Here is a 15,651-nt window from a genome sequence, read left to right as displayed (position 1 = left end):
CGCTCTGGCCGGCGCCTCCCCCAGAACACTGTTGGCGGTCGCCCCTCGGTCCTCTGCTCCCGGCTGCAGTAACAAGCGGAGTGCGCGCCCCCGCAGCCCCCGCCCCGCCCCCTGGGGCCCTCTGATGGACCAGGAGACGCGCGCCCTCGCGGAACGCCACTTCCGGGGCCTCGGGGGCGTCCCGGGCGGAGTGGGGCCCCGGGCGCGTGGCCTTCATCCAGGCGCCCAGCGCCTTCTCCTACGCCGACTTCTTCAGGGGGCTTTCCTGTCTTCCCAACCTGCCCTGCGTGTTCTCCCAGCGCCTTCACCGCGGCCTGGGGCAGCCGGCGGCGCTGGGTGACGGCCGCCGGCAAGCCGGACTTCGACTACCTGCTCCGGAAGTACGGTGAGGGCACGGGACGCCCAGCGTCCCAGGGGCGCAGGGGGGTCTCGGCCGGGGGCGCCCCTCGGGGGCGGGAGGCTGCGTGGTCGTTTGCGGGGGTGAGTGACTCGCCAGGAGGGCGCGCCGCGTGCCGCCAGGTCCCCAGGGAGGTCTGCCCCTGACGCCCCCTGTTTCAGGAGATGTGGTCGTACCTGTTGCCAACCTGCAGGGGTCCGGGAGTACAACGCCAACCCCAAGGAACACATGCCTCTTCGAGACTGTACATCAGCTACTGGAGGGACTACATTCAAGGAGGGTTACTCTTTTCTCCAAGGGGCTGCCTGTACCTGAAAGACTGGCATCTGTGCAGGTAAGGCGGGCAGCACGCTTTGCTCAGTCTGGCTGGAGGTGAACCCTGGCCACCTCAGGGAGGAGCTGTAATCCTTGTCTTTGGCCAGGCTGAAGCGTCGACTTCTTTCGGGATAGTCAGCACCTCACCGCTCACTGCATGGTGCCCGCCACCGAGGGAACGCTGGGCTGCGGGGTATCCGTGTGCCCAGGGTTGTCTGTGGCTCTGGAGTGCCGCTGCCACCCCCTCCCCTTCAGGTGCTGCCAGGCCCGGCCTCTCCCCTACCCCCCTACCCCACTTCTCCAGGCCAGGCCCTATTCCCTTCACCTTGCCTGCACCAGGGGCTCCCACAGACCCCCTTTGGATCCAGAATGTCTTTCTAGCCCAGCTATGCCCCACCGCATATTTAAGATTTTCCACTCTTCAGGGTAGCATCCAGAGCCCTTCCTCATCTGTTCCCACCTGCCACATACTGTGGCTTCAGTTTGTTATTTTTTAACGTTGCAGTGAAAGTGCAAAAAATCAATGTACATTCTGTAGAAGCTACACTTTTGATTTGGGATCACTTTCCTCTATCTAGTGCCATCAATGTAACTTTCGGACTTCTTAGGATGCTGGGCGTGGAGTAAGCACAGCTCCCAGTAGCCACACGTCGTGATGTAGTGCAAGACTCTGTGTTGTAAAGCTAGGGTGTCTGACAGGTTTGGTGTACCATGTGCATATTTGACCTGGGAATTTTAAAATATGGATTTATTGGGACATAACCCATCATAAGGGGAAGAACATTTATACTTTCAAGAGCAGATACCATCATAGTCAGACCCCCAGCAGTCGTCACAGAGCAGGTGGGGGGAAACATCACATTTCCTTACTTATGTAATGGCGGGAAAGTAAGAATGAGCTTAGGCCCCTATAATTGCCACAACCCATCCAGGGGACACAAGAAACAATATCTTCCAACTCACTTCCACCACTCCATGTGTTTTACGTAAGCAGTGAGTGGTTTTTATGGCTTAAGTATATGCCAAATATTTCACGGGACACACTTATAGTAGAAAACTTTGTTAGTGATTGTAAATTCAGTTTTTGACTAGGTGTCCTATATTTTTTCTGGTAACCCTAAAAAATTTAAAAGTTCAGAAGAAGGCATGGGTGACAAATGGGCAGGGGCAGGTAATATCTGGGCAGGGTTTTTGTGAGGTGTGCGGGAGTTTGTCAGGTGAACAAAGGAGAAAGCCAGGCAGAGGGACTGGCATGGTCTTCCTGCAGAACCACAAGTGGTCTGATGCTTTCAGGGCTGTGACCTATCACAGTCTCTGACCCTGAGGAATCTGTCTCAACGTTTTGCTGTGTGGCATTGGTAGGGATTTCCTTCTCTGAGGCAAGTGTAAAATATATAATCCTGTGTTAAGGTGCCAATTGTGGGTTTTAGTGGTGAACCTACAGGGAGTGAGGGGTTTAGAAGAGTACATGGGTGGCCCTCAGGCCTGGAACCGTGGCCTAGTATCCACTGGGCATAGTTGAGTTCTCTGGTTATTTGGGTGAGATAGCAGGAGGCGTCCCACAGGTCGGGAACCAGGATGATGCCCACCAATCCTGGGACTAGTGCAAGAGGAGCTGCTGCCTATTCAGCTAGCTATGCCCTGTCAGAGTATACACAAAGTCGTCTTTCTTGCTTACAATTCTGGGATCTTACAGTTTTGGTGGGGCCCACCTTGAGTCCCCCAGGGGTTTGTGGCTGTTGGGTGGCTCCACTAGGGCTAGGTGGTCTTAGACAGCCTCACTCACACCTCGAAGGCGGTCAGCTCAGTGTCACCCACATGTTCCACATCTTTTTTTGGGGGGGGGGGGGGGGGGGGGGGGGGGGGGGGGGGGGGGGGGGGGGGGGGGGGGGCATCTTACTTGAGGTGCCAGTGAGGGTGGACCTGGGGGAGCAGTATGCAGGAAGTGGGCTTCTGCTGGCAGCCCTGGGCTGCCTCCCCCTCTCAGGGACTCCTCAGCAGAGGATATGTGTTCACCCCTGCCCGTGTACTTCTCATCTGACTGGCTGAATGAGTTCTGGGATGCCCTGGATGTTGGACGACTACCGTTTTGTGTACGCGGGGCCAACAGGCACCTGGTAATATCACGTGTGGCCCACAGCTACCGTGTTCCTGGGGAGGGTTGGGAGGTGTGGCCCTCCTGGCTCCCAGGCCAAGGCCATCAGAGCTGGAGACATTTATCCTGTACTTGGGGGCCTTTGGGGGGAGGGGGTGTATTTGTTGACCTTACTCAGAAGCAAGTCCCAGGGACCAGCATTGTGGCGTAGAGGGTAAAGCTGCCTCCTGTGATGCTGGCATCTCACATGGGTACCAGTTTGGGTCCCGGCTGCTCTGCTTCTGGTCCACCTCCCTGTTAATGTACCTGGGAAAGCAGCAGAAATGGCCCAAAGTCCTGGGGCCCCTGCAATCATGTGGGAGACCTAGAAGAAGCTGCTGGCTACTGGCTTTGGCCTGGCCTAGCCCTGGTAGTTGTGGCTGTTTGGGGAGTGAAACAGTGGGTGGAACACCTCTCTGTCTCTCTAGCTCTGCCTTTCAAATAAATAAATAAGACTCTTTAAAAAAAAAAAAAGACAGCATGCAAGGCCCAAACTGGGAGCATTTGCCACAGGTCCCCATTCCACGCAGACATCTTCCGCTCCTTCCAGCTGGTCTGTCAACATCTGTGGGAGAAAGAAGTGGTTGCTCTTCCCGCCCGGCCAAGAGAGGAGGCTCTGCGGGGACTGCCATGGTGGTCTGCCCTTGATGTGACCTCCCCCACACTCCAGGATGCCAACCTGCACCCCAGGGCGCATCAGTGCTGCAGTCCACCCCTCGAGATCATTCAGGAGGCTGGCGAGATGGTGTTTATACCCAGTGGGTGGCACCACCAGGTACACAATCTGGTGAGTTGGTGTGCCCTGCCCTGCCCACCCCACCCCACCCCCCCAAGATTTTGCCCTACCTGACTACAGGCCCTGTCAGCAGTTAGAGGAGAGTAGTACATACCTCCTAGTAGTCCCCCTGCAGAGCCAAGACATGGGGGAGGGGTGGTCCACAGACAATGCAGAGGCTCCAGCCGCTGGGGCTCCATTCTCTGCCCTGGGCTCACACTGGATGACTGTGGACTGAGCTGATCTCAGCCCCTAGGTATGTTCCAGTGTGGCAAACACTCCCCCAACTCCACTGCCAGCACTGGGCCTGGTGCCGGAAGCACCTGGAAGATGTTTTTGCGTCAGCTTTGCCTTCCCCTTCCAGGATGACACCATCTCCATCAACCACAACTGGGTCAATGGCTGCAACCTAGCCACAATGTGGCCTTCCTGCAACAGGAGCTCCATGCTGTGCAGCAGGAGATCAGTGAATGGAGGGACTCCATGCCGGATTGGCACCACCACTGCCAGGTGAGGACCCAGTGGGGCAGGGCTGAGGTTTGCTAGGGCTGGACTGGGGGTGTAGGAGGTCCCTGGACAATGTAGCCTGTAAGACCCAGGAGGCAAGTAGTTACCAGTCATGTGTGAGGGGTTAACTTGGGGGCCAAGCTGTTTGTCCTCAGGGAGCTCCCAGACCATGTGGCTTGGACCCCATGGAGTGCCATCTATCCTCAGTGCCTACTGCTCACTGGACCCATATTGGGATCCTTTGCAGTCCTATAGCTGTGACCATGTGGTTCACTGGCCTCTCTTTCTGGTTCAGGTCATCATGAGGTCCTGCTCTGGGATCAATTTTGAAGAATTTTACCATTTCCTCAAAGTCATCGCTGAAAGGAGGCTCCTTATTCTGGGGAAGGGAGCTGAAGGAACAGCTAGAATGTGGCCCAGGCACTGGCTGGGCCTCCAGCCGCTGTGTTTGACATTGGCCGCCTTGCAGAGGTGCTGGCTTCTGTAATTGCACACCCTGACTTCCAGAGAGTGGACACTGGTGCTTTCTCACCACAGCCAGGGGAGCTGCTGCCGACGGCTGGAGGAGGCTATTGCTGCTGCTGCAGACCTGTAGCACCTGTGCAGGATAGGATGCCATGAGGGCTCCCTGCCCCAAGGCCCTTCCCCCAGTGAAGATGGTCCTCACCCCCGCCCCCACCCCCCCCGTGGCCCAGGACCTGCCCCTGCTGAACAGGGAAGGGCTCCCCTCTGGGAGATCTGGCGTAGTCCTGCCTTCCCGAGGCCATTTTCTGAGAGCTTAAGCCATGGGTCTTGGGAGGGCGCCTGGGGTTGAGAGTGTTGGTCCATGTAGCCTACAGCAAGCCCTGCTGGGCAGTCAAATGGGGACTGTGTGGTTGTCACTTTGTGAAGGCCAGGGACTCCTGAGTGACAGATATCCGGCCTGCCTGTCTCTAGAGGGCCCTCCTAGATGGCCCTGGCCCTGTCACCTGACACATGCACATATGCAGACACCCTCAGTGCTGACCTTCGTGCTCAGCGTCAGTGTACTCTGGGCTTCTGATGGGCGGCCAGGAAGTGTTGAGCATGTGCCAGATGTGTACAAGCCAGCATGTTAGACTGGACATTGTGCCCCTGTGGCTGACAGGTGGCCTAGTCACCATTGTGCCATGGGAGGGGTTTGGTGCCCACCCTTTGAGCATAAGATCCAGCATCTGCTTGGTTGGTAGTGACCAAGGCTTGGTAGTTGCGTAGGAAGACAAGGGCAGAGAAGGGATGGTAGATGCCAGAGGCTCCACCCGTTTTCCCAGAGTGCATCCACGGTAGCATGAATCCTGTCTACCAGGCCTTGATGCTTCATATATATGAGGGAAGGAGACAATCAGGTACTCAGCCCCTACCTAGTCTGAGCTCCTCAGAGGGTTCCACTTTCTCATGTGGGGTGGGAGAAGGCCACAGGGCAGCGCCATGGGCTATTTTAGGGGCCAGCTGGACTCATACGGAATCCTTCAGTGACTGGGCTACTGGTGGTCCAGCAGAAACAGGCACTTGGTGTTGAGTTTCAAGGTGGAAAAATAAAGTATTAACACTGTCAAATCATTGAGTAATGAAAGTAATTCTGTTTCAGAGCCTGTGTTAAGAGTATTGCTTGGAGGGGCCGGCGCCGTGGCTCACTTGGTTAATCCCTCTGCCTGCGGCGCCGGCATCCCATATGGGCACTGGGTTCTTAAAATCCCGTTTGCTCCTCTTCAGTCCAGCTCTCTGCTGTGGCCCGGGGAGGGCAGTGGGAGGATGGCCCAAGTGCCTGGGCTCCTACACCCGCATGGGGAGACCAGGGAGGAAGCACCTTTGGCTCCTGGCTTCAGATTGGCGCAGTGCTGGTCGTAGCGGCCGTTTGGGGGAGTGAACCAATGGAAGGAAGACCTTTGTCTCTCTCTCTCTCACTGTCTGTATCTTTACCTGTCCAAAAAAAAAAAAAAAAAAAAAGTATTACTTGGTGAGACTGCATAAAAAAATTCCAAGATGTTCAGAACCATATAGCACAAGTGCTGGGTGGTGGTCCCTGAGTGGCTGACCTTGGGAGGGCGTGTCTGAGGGGCTGAAGTTCCTTCCTTATGTGAGACAGTGCACAGGCTGTGTGGTCCTGAGTTCCCAACTTTAGAAATACTTGGAAAAATGACTGGGCACTTGGCTAAGGTTGGTGGGATGAAGTTCTCAGGTGTGTGTTAGGGACCCTCACAGCGCTGTGCAATTCTGCTCTAACAGCCAATTTGTTTGAAAGGGAAGTGTCTTTTAAAAAGCCGCTTAGCCCTGATGTAATCACTGTCAGGTCCAGCCAGCGCACATCCATTCTAGAGGTGCCAAAAGAAATACCTGCCTAACTGACCCACACTGTCCTGTTTGCTCTAGGACCTGGACTTCCTGGGGACTCACATAACCTTTCCAGTGTAGAAGGATCCTTGCCTGTTGCAGCCTGTCATGAATATTCGTGAGTAGATGAGGAGGAGTAATGCCTTGGGGAAGTCTATGTAAACCACCTTGGACCTTCCAGGGCATAGGATAATGCTGAGTCAAGGGCATTCTGTCCCAGGCCAAGCCAAGTCAGTAGATTCTGAAGTTGGAATTCCTGTCCATGAGAACCTCCACCTTCATCCAGGGTCTCCTTGGACCAGACAGACATTTCCCTACCCAGAATCTGAGCAACATCCATGAGGTCTGAGGTAGGGATGACTGGAGATCTGGGTTTACAAGATTTCTGCCTAAGAGACAGGTACCACCTCCAGGGTCATCTACAGTCTCGCATGAGGTGCTTGGCAGATGTCTGTGTGCAGAGGTGCAGTCTCTCGTGTTTGTCAGTCCAGATATAGCAGGCAACAGCAACAGGACACGTAAACCTTGAATGGTGTTAGGGGCAAAGACGTCTCCTCAGGATCTCTGTGGTGGAACTTTAAGCCCCAGTACCCTGAAATATGGGTCCCAGTTCTTGTCCTCATAACAGGAGTCTTCTGGTACCTACAGAGGGACACCACGGGTCCCTGTTTTCAGAGGACAGCCACGTGGAGAGAGTAAGAAGACGGTCATCTGCCAGCATCTTGGTCTTGTTTCTAGCTTTCTGGAGCTTAAGAAAATTAAATTTTTTCCAGCCACTCAGTCTGTGTTATATTGTATGATAGACCTAGGAAACTACGCACAACTAGCAAACAGTAAATCCAAAGCAATGCAATGGGCTCTCACTGTTTGTACAAGGAAGTCAAGACTGGGACCTGTGGTCTTTCTGCGATGGGTGTGGTACCATTCATTAATTTCTGTCAGAATTAGTAATAAACATCTGTTACAAGTTTGCAGCTGAAATAAGCTAGTGCATGCCTGGTGCCCTTGGACAATGGGAATCAGGACACACATGCACAGAAAGAACATGTAGGATGAAAGTGGGCATCAAAATGAGACCAAAGATCACCACCAAACCACAGAGGCCAGGAGGGACAGAAGTCTCATCAAGGGTCTGAGTTAATCAAGATGGCCTCCTGTTGGAGCTACCATCCAAGCCTTGGTAATCAGGACAGACAAGTCTCAGGATACCATTTCCAAAGGGCACATGTCGTTATGACCCTTTGCGTTCACTAGTTGCTAGATCCTTGCCTATAGCTTTGTTTTCTTAACATCTTCTTTTCTTTATTTTTTGTTAAAGATTAATTTATTTATTTAAAGTCAGAGTTACACAGAGAGGAGAGGCAGAGAGAAAGAGGCCTTCCATCAGCTGGTTCACTCCCCAAGGCTGCAACAGCCAGAGCTTCGCAGATCCGAAGCCAGGAGCCAGGGAACTCTTCTGGGTCTCCCACGTGGATGCTTAGGTCCCAAGGACTTGGGCCATCTTCTACTGCTTTCCCAGGCCATAGCAGAGAGCTGGGTTGGAAGTGGAGCAGCCGGGACTCAAACCTGCACCCATATGGGATGCCAGCACACCACAGGTGGTGGCTTTACCTGCTACGCTACAGTGCCAGCCCCCTTGGTATTTTCCTCATTATCTCTCCTCACTATTTAAAAGTCTGTGTGCACTTCCATTACACATCCATAAAGTCCTTTCTAAATTCTGACTGGATTTACATTCAGATCACATCTTATGAAATACCCACTCAGATGGACACTTGACCCAGGTGGTCTGGCTGCTACTCCTAGTGAACCAGGCTACAAATGCAGTGATGGATACTGCAGCTGCAGCAGCTCCTTGTAACCACCTCCTATCCTGAGGCCAAGTCTGCAGGTCACCCTGCATCTCTACTGCGCCCACTGGGGACAGTGCCACTGACCTTGACCATGACTCCTGGGGAATCTCCCCAAATGCGTCAATCACGACATACAGTCCCCAAATACCTTTACTGGAAATAAATGGTTACATAAAGGCCAGCGCTGAGGTGCAGTGGTCTAAGCCACAGCTTGCAAGCTGAGTCCGAGGTACTCGACTTCTAATCTAGTTTCCTGCTAATGCACCTGAGACGGTGAAAGAAGATGGCCTAAATGCTTGGACCCCTGCCCACCCACGTGGAAGACGATAGATTTCCTGGTTCCTGGCTTCATCCTGACCCAGCCCCAGCTGTTACAGGCATTTGAGGGAGTGAAACAATGGTTGGGAGTCCCTTCCTCCCTTCCTCCCTCTCTTCCTTCCCTCCCCTTCCTCCCTCTCTTCCTTCCTCCCTTCCCTCCTCTCTTCCCTCCTCTCTTCCCTTCCTCTCTCTCTCTTTCTTTTCTTTCCTCTCTCTCTCTCTCCTTCCTTTCCACTGACTTTCTTCACAGTTACTCTTATTTATTTATTCAAATAAATAAACCTTAAACATAAATAAATGGTTATGTGTATTTTATGGGATAAGTAACCAAAATAGCTGTACTCATTCCAGACAGAGCTGTCTTCAAGGCAAGCACATACACATTTTTAGAGCTAGAGTAAATACACCAAGTTTTACTCTGTGAGAGTAATAAGGACAGTTCTAAATGTGTGTGCAACACGCCACTCAGCTTTAGCATATGATTGAAAATTGGTCAAAGGATGAGACAAACTCAGGCATTGTGGGGAGACCCTTCTAGTCAAATAAATTGTAAAATTATTTGAAATTTTTTTAAGTTGCCCCTCCTACAAATATTTGACTTCGAAGTCAACATTGTTGCCACGACTGACAGCTCCACCACCTGATGTACTCCATAAGCCAAACTTAGAAATACCAGTTTTTGCAAAAGGTGTTTGCCGGTTACATGGGTTCCCCAGCAAAGGAGGTAGGAGCTACTGCTCCAGACTCTCTCCCTGTTTCTCAGGAAAGGGTTTTATTTATATAGATACAAAAAGACAGTCTGGGAAAATTTAGGAGGGTTGGCTTGGGCTTTAGGTAATGTCCTTGCTGTATCTTTGTTCTTGCTGTAAACATAAGTTAATTGTTTTTTATTTGTGAAGCAGAGAGAGAGCAGAGGTCACATGCACTGGTTCACTCCCCAAATGCACGGAATGGCTGGGTGCTGAAGCCGGAAGCCTGGAATTCAAGTCTAGACTCCCAACATGGGTCGGAAGAACCTGGAGTTGGCCGCGTTCCCTAGGGTCTGTATCAGAAGGCAGCTGGAGCCAGGAAGCGACCCAGGTTCTCTGATACTAGATGTTGGCATCTTAACTGTTAGGCTAAATGTCCATTACTTCCCATAGAATGTATTGAAAAGTTCATTTATTATTTGAAAGGGAGAGAGAGAAACAGTTCTCTCATCCACTAGTTCATTGACCAAATGTACACAACAGCTGTGGCAGGACCAGGCCAAATGCAGGACCTGGAAAACTCTAGGGTGGGTCCCCCACCCAGTTGGCAGGACCCAAGTGCCTGAACCACAACCTTCCCAAATTAGGACCTGAGCTGGGGGTGCAAACCCAGACACTTCAGTATGGGGCACAGCTAACCACCATGTAAACATGTTTCTGTGCCCCACCCCCCAAATTTCATGAAATACTCTCTCAGAATGTATGTTGTATGTTTATGGTGACAATGTGGAACAACTTTTATTCCAAGTATTGAATGTTTATTCAGGCATCCAAAAAATGTTGAGAACTAAACATGTGAAAGGCATAATGTTACTGTTTTTTAACCCATCCCTGTTAGAGTGAGCAGATAAGAGCAGTTTGTATTACTTAAACAAATGAAGATTTACAAAGAGCATTTTTTTAGGCACAATAGAAGAGAGGACTAATAGGAGAAGCCAAAAGGAAAATATACCTCTGTTTCTCGTTATAAATGTCAGCCTTTGTGGACTTCCTGTTTAGGGGGACAAAGTTGCAAGGAGACCATTCCAGGACTTCACTTTGCACTGATTTTTTTTTTTCCCACCTCTACAAATTAAAACTGAAATTTCTGAGGGAATGAAAATAATGAAATCACATTTGATCGCAAGGATGATAACCATATCACCTTTAAGATCTGAGCATTTGCCCTTCTCTTGGGCCTTTCTTGAGAAACCAACACTGTTGGCGCCGCATTTGCTCTTGCAAGATCCGTAGCTGGGGAACACCCCCACTCGAGGGATCCTTCTTTTTAGCCTGTCAGCCACCTGTCCTCCCTAGATCTGCTTCTGCCCTGTGGCCCCCAGAGGTCTCACACCTGGTGCCCAATCCCACCCCAGCCACTGCCTACCACCCAGCCGGCTCACAGACTGCCAGCAGCTTAGTGGCACCTTGGCCACTGCCCAGCACCACCCTAGCCAACACCCAAGCATCCTGGGCATGCACCAAGGCCCTCCTCTTTAGTTTGCACTGCTTGTCCCATCTCTGCATTCTCTCCCCCCTCACATACCTTCCGAGGCCCAAGGCTGAGGCCACCCCTACTCTGTGCAGCCTCTCTCGACTCATTCTGTTGGACACCTGTCACCAGGAGTCCCGGTAACTGCCCAGGGGCTTGCCAGATCTGGTACCACCTGGGGGCTGGTTGAGGCCTGTGCTCACTCCATGAAAGGACAGGGTCTGGGTAGTGCTGGGTCTGAAGCCAGAGCGTCCACTTTGAGAATCATCGGGCATAGCCACCCCGGCCAGGCTGCCCAGGGTCCTCTGGGACATTGTCCCAGCGCTGGTTGCTCGCTGGGCACTCAGGGACATGGAGTCCATACCCTAACAGAGTGGGAAGGGGCTGCTCTGTCCTCAGACCTTCCATGCCCACGCCCCCTCCCTCTTCCTAGGGTGCTCACAGCTGCTCCCCTAGGGTTGTGTTCCCATGGCCTGTCAGCATGTAGGTGACAGCCATCTTTAGACAAAACTTCCTCACGTCTAAGTCTCTGCAACAGCTTCTGTTTCGCTCTCGCATTTCAGCAGAACCCCCGCACTCGTCTGCATCCTCCTCCTTCATGGCTTCTCCCCATTCTCTCTTGGGCCTGCCCGAACTGAGCTCTTGCCTCGCTGCAGGGGTCTACTAGTAACTGCAGCCTTGTGAGGGTCTCTAGTGCTCATTCTGTGCACCCTCAGAGCCAGTGTCTTCATCCTCCTAGAAATGCTTTCTTTACACGCTTTCCTTGATCATGGGGCTGGTTTGTTAGGTAGCTAGCCAATGTATGTAAGAGGGGCTGAAGAAAATGGGAATTTTTAAGGCAAATGGGAAGAAAACGAAATTTTTAAAAATGACATTTTGTGCAGTTGGAAAGAGATAACAAGCCTGAGTGCAGACCAGTGACTATACCTCAAGTAGTTGCTCCTATAACCCTGTTAGGTGGATTTCAGCCCTCTCCCTGGGGCAGCTCAGGTAAATGCCCCCCTGCACTAAGGGGGGGCTCTTAGGTACCACCCATAACCCTGTGCTGATAAAGTCTTGGGGAGGATGTTCAAGAACTAAAGCAATTGCTCATAACCCTGTTAGATGGGTTTCAGCCCTCCCCCCAAGGGCAGTTCAGGGAAATGCACCCTACCATGCACCAAGGGGCCCTTTAATTTCAGTAACACTGCATGGATAAAGATCCTGGAAGGAGTTGTGGGAACTCCACATCCAGAAAGGCCCCCATCCACAATATCCCAGAACAGAGAAAGGTGGGGGGAGAAACAGTCCAAAACAGACTGGGCACTCAGATCTTTCCAAAAATGTGCCATCAGGTATATTTATTTTCACTGATACTTGGCTACCTTACTTACCACTATCCTTTGTCTCACCTATGAATTCTTTCTTGCAGTAGGACAAGAACCTCCAAACAACTGATCTCCGCTAATATGTGCATAGCCTCCTGCCTGCCTGCCACTACTCTGTTTCCTCTTGGAAGTGCATGTGTCGGGATCCCTCAGGGGACACAAGGCTCAGAAAATGGGGATCCATCTCACTGCTCACCCGTGACATAGCCATCCCTGTCAATCGTCAGGCCTGGAGGAGCAGGAGGGCACCAGCCTCATAGGAACTTTGGGCACAGAGGATGTGCTTCCAGCGGGGTGTGCAAGGATGGAGGACAGCCGCTTGCCTACCAGCTGCAGGGGGACAGGTCACCTTTTCGAGACTTGGAGTGAGGTATTAGGAGTTACTGTGCCTTTTATGTGGCCCCAGAAAGCTGAGAACTGAGACCTGAGCTCTTAGAGTTAGGGCTGGAAATGACCACTTGGCAATAGCCATGGCCTGTGAAGAGCCCTGCTTTGTCCCCCAGCCTCTTGTAGAGTGGTCTGGGGAGAGAACCGTGGATAGAGCAGAACCTGCATGTGTCATGTTCCTAGGGCTGCTGTAACTAAGCACCACAGTCTAAGGGTGATGTAGAACCACAGAGGTTTGTCTTGCAGCTCTGCCATCTGGAATCCTGGCGGATCCAGGTGTCTAGCAGGGCTACTATCTCTCTGAATGTGCTGGCCAAGGGGCTGTTTCGGGCTTCAGCTTCTGTAGCTTCCTGGCTGTGGCAGCAGGGCTCCAGTCTTCACAGGGTGTTTTCCCTGTGTGAATTTCTTTCTCCAGTCACTGCCCTGCCTCCCTATCCTATGATCACAGATACTGGGGGTGAGGACATCGGTCTATGAATTTGGGGACACAACTGAATGCATATCAGTGTCCCTGCCTCAGGCAATGATCTCTCAGGCACCCTGATGCCTCCTAAGAGACATCTTCACAAGGGCTACACAGATCACAGGAGGGCTGAGTGCCAGCACAGGGCCTGTCACTGGGTCAGCTGCCTGAAGGATGCAGGGTTTGTTAGGGTCCGAAAAAGCCCACCGCCCGAGGAACGACTCCAAGAGACTTTTCTCTCATGCAGCCAGCAAAGGGTTAAATTTATTGATCCAACATGTTGGGGCCCTCTGAACATACAAGGACAGAGGAGCAGCGAGGGAACTACAGCATAGGGTTTATAAAGGCAAAAGCCGCAAAACCCGGGGAGGGGAAGAGAATACACGGTTGCTAAGTGGTTGCTAAAATCTTACAATCAGCAATTATGATCTTAAGACATAGACAAACATCTTCATTATTAGCCCAGGTAACCCAGGTGCAACCTTTCTACTTTTAAGCTTGAGCAATCACGCTAGGGGTTTTGTGCGTTGCCAAGGGTGATGTAGTGCACTGCTATTGTCCGACTATTTGAGATCATAGTTTCAGACCAGAGTCTCACGGTGGGGGGGGTTGCTTTCCCACGAATGGAGTCTCAAGTGCTCCAAAATGGAGTCCCTACTGTCAAGGTGCTACTTCACTCTGTTTTATTTTCACAGCTGCACCAGGAAGGTTTAAACCTGTAAGCTTAAGCTTAACTTTTTACACCCGCACACATACAATTTTAACTCTTCAGGTTGAGTCCACTCTAGGCTTGAGGATGCAGAGGTTCAGGAAGAGTAAAAGTGAGGCTGGCCCCCTGGGCACTGAGCCACAGCAGGCACCTCTTCTGAGGAGTCTTATATTCCCTATGGGGCAGAAAAAATTACTTGCATCCGCAGAGCCCCCAAAATGCAAAAGTCCTTTCTGGCTCTGACAGGCAACTCTCCCACCCTATGCCCTTGCAGAGTCCCCAGAGGATGTGCTGGGGCCTCAGCAGAGCCTGATGCTGTCAGAGAGGGTGAGGCAGGCCCCAGGATGGACCTTAGACATTTGGGTAGGGGCATGGGCAGAAGTGACTGCAGTCATCCTCAGCTCTAACCAAATGTAAAGTACAAGCATGTATCCACTTTCTGGAGCAGCCTCTGGGAGTCCAGACTGGTGCATTTAATAGTGTGGGGCGGGGGGGCTGGTGCTGTGGTGCAGCAGGTTCAATTCCCAGGCCCTGCAGCGCCTGCATCCCATATGGGCGCCAGTTCGAGTTCTGGCTGCTCCACTTCTTTTTTTTTTTTTTAGACGTATTTATTTTACTTGAAAGCCAGTTACACAAGAGAGGAGAGGCAGAGAGAGAGAGAGGGAGGGAGGGAGGGAGAGGAGGGATGGAAGGAAGGGAGGTCTTCCATCCACTGGTTCACTTCCCAGTTGGCCGCAATGGCTGGGCTGCGCTGATCCGAAGCCAGGAGCCAGAAGCTTCCTCCGGGTCTCCCACGTGGGTGCAGGGGGCCCAAGGACTTGAGTCATCTTCTACTGCTTTCCCCAGGCCACAGCAGAGAGCTGGACAGGACGTGGGCAGCCGGGTCTCAAACTGGCGCCCATATGGGATGCCAGTGCTTCAGGCCAGGGGTGTTAATCCCCTGCGCCGCCGGTGCCAGCCCCTGCTCCACTTCTGATCCAGCTCTCTGCTATGGCCTGGGAAAGCATGGCAGATGGCCCCAGTCTTTGGGCCCCTGACCACATGGGAGGCTCAGAATTCTCTGGCTTTGGCTTTCGGATTGGCTTAGCTCTGGTGTTGCCACCATTTGGGGAGTGAACCAGCAGATGGAGGACCTTTCTCTTTCTCTCTAACTCTATCAAATAAAATAAATCTTTAAAAAAAAAGAAAAACAGCATGTGCGACACTCATGACAAGACTTATATGGAACCTGGGCCACCTCATGATCAGACAAGTGACCCTTCACAGTTTGGACACTTCTCCTGTGTGGCTTGGACACATGTTTATCTGACTCCAAGCATTCTCACAATAGCACTTGGAGTTCTGGCTGAGTGTGAAGCCCAGGTTAACAATATCCTAGGCTCAGGGTGCAGTTGCAGCCTGCAGAAAGAGATGAAATAAAAACTTAGATGGGGGGAATGAAGCAGCAGTGTAAGGTCCTTCAGGCTGATCAGATGTGAGGTCCCAAGGCAACTAGCAGGAGCCACTCTCCAGCCTCTCTTTGGCAGGTGTGCTCTTGTGTGGCTCCTGGAGCTGCATCCAGGCCTGGGTGTCCGTCCCAAGGATGCAGCCCTGCGTCCTCCATGGATGTAAATCTGTGCCTACAGAATCTTTTCATAGGGCCACTTATACACTGCCGAACTTCAGGTTCAGGCTAATGGTTGACAATCTTTTTTTTAACTGATCTTGTCAGCTTGGACCCTTTGAACATAAAAGCATGTACTGTGCAGTTATCTAGCTGAATGAAATTGTATTTTCTGTGCTTATTCAAATAGCCTTTGCCAACAATTTGGATGAGCATTTGATTATGTACAAAGGAGGGTACAATTATTTTCCAAG

At 52.0% G+C, this 15,651-nt stretch overlaps 1 pseudogene; it reads left to right on the top strand.

The window, feature by feature from the left end:
- The first annotated feature begins 124 nt into the window (after positions 1 to 124).
- On the top strand, positions 125 to 4,998 carry LOC149125869 (2-oxoglutarate and iron-dependent oxygenase JMJD4-like; annotated as a pseudogene).
- Positions 4,999 to 15,651: the final 10,653 nt, after the last annotated feature.

The sequence above is a fragment of the Oryctolagus cuniculus genome, chromosome 6, assembly GCF_051225735.1.
Source record: "Oryctolagus cuniculus isolate XC-2025 breed Fujian yellow rabbit chromosome 6, ASM5122573v1, whole genome shotgun sequence".
NCBI lineage: Eukaryota > Metazoa > Chordata > Mammalia > Lagomorpha > Leporidae > Oryctolagus > Oryctolagus cuniculus.
This window is presented reverse-complemented; position numbering and strand designations above follow the sequence as displayed.